This window comes from Orycteropus afer, unplaced genomic scaffold (assembly GCF_000298275.1).
Source record: "Orycteropus afer afer isolate SDZICR_OR568_19922 unplaced genomic scaffold, OryAfe1.0 scaffold00153, whole genome shotgun sequence".
NCBI lineage: Eukaryota > Metazoa > Chordata > Mammalia > Tubulidentata > Orycteropodidae > Orycteropus > Orycteropus afer.
In genome coordinates, this window is record NW_006921740.1 from 4,056,260 (window position 1) to 4,057,734 (window position 1,475).

General features: G+C 31.0%; 1 pseudogene; it reads left to right on the plus strand.

Annotated features, from left to right (window-relative positions):
- Window positions 1–690: 690 nt before the first annotated feature.
- LOC122150500 lies at window positions 691–789 on the plus strand (annotated as a pseudogene).
- Window positions 790–1,475: the final 686 nt, after the last annotated feature.

Genomic DNA, 1,475 nt, shown 5'->3' on the forward strand with positions numbered 1-1,475 from the left:
GAAAACAGATACTTCCAGACCTACCAAGTTTTATAAAACAGAACCTAAAATTAAATGATAGCTATAAAAACACAAGGATAGATAAAGTAATTTTTATTATCTCTACACAAAAATTTATATGCCCATTTATTATAGCTATCCTTGTTTTCATTTGATTTTAAATGGAATCAAAACATCATTATATTTTCTAAAAGGATCTGGTATTTATGAAAAATACATAAATTCCTTTTGTAGACATGTTTAAGTCAAGATTGTTATTGCAGTTGACCAAAGAAATTTGAAACAAATGACAAGAAAAAAGTTGGTATAATTTGATCTTTTAAAAAAAGTTGAAACAATCAAAAGAGAACTGGAATATAAATAATTTTTTTTTAAGAGCACTGGAATAAATTTCTGAATATAAAAATAAGTGACATTTCAGTTAGCATCATAAAAGGAGCAATCACTATTCATTTTTATCTCTAGTGTTTCAATTTTAGCTCTCATTTTTAAGTGGACCCTAGAGATATGAAATGCTGGAAGTTGCATATGCCTGTATGACATATTGCTCTAGATTATATACTACTTGATATTATTTTAAGAAATTTAAGAAAGTTCTGAGAAGAATAAAATTATCCAATGTTGAGTAGTTTATTCTCTTCCTTCATCTGTAATCATATCCACTTCTCTTAAAAACTAATCACAGGACACTCACTTTGGCAGCACATGTACTAAAATTAGAACGTTAGAAGATTAGCATGGCCCCTGTATAAGGATGAGACAAAAATTCGTGAAGCGAATATCTATTGAGATGTCTCAACAAAGTTGCAAACAAAGAAGAAACTTCAGCAGCTGAAAAATATGGCCTTGGTAATAGAAATGATGTCAGAGACCACATGATAGAACTTTGCAAGACCAATGACTCATTCATCACAAATACCTTTTTTCAACAGCATAAAAGGTGGCTATACAAGTGGACCTCACCAGATGAATACACAGGAATCAAATCTAGTACATTTGTGGAAAGAATCAATGGAGAAGCACAATATCATCAGTCAAAACAAGGCCATGAGTTGATGGTGGAACGGACAATCAATTGCTCATATACAAGCTTAATTTGAAGCTGAAGAAAATTAAAACATGTCCATGAGAGCCAAAATACAACCTTGATTATATCCCACCTGAATTTAGAGACCATCTGAAGAATAGATTTGAGCCATTGAACACCAATGACCAAAGACCAGATGAGTTCTGGAACAAAATTAACAACATCATACATGAAGGAAAAAAAAAAAGTCATTAAAAAGACAGAGTAGGAAGAAAAGATAAAAATGGATGTCAGAAGAGACTCTGAAATTTACTCTTGAACAGAGAGTAGGTAAAGTGAATGAAAGAAATTATGAAATAAAAGATCTGAATAGAAGATTTCAAAGAGCAACTCAAGAAGATAAAGTAAAGTATTATAATGAAATGTGCAAAGCCCTGGAATTTGGACA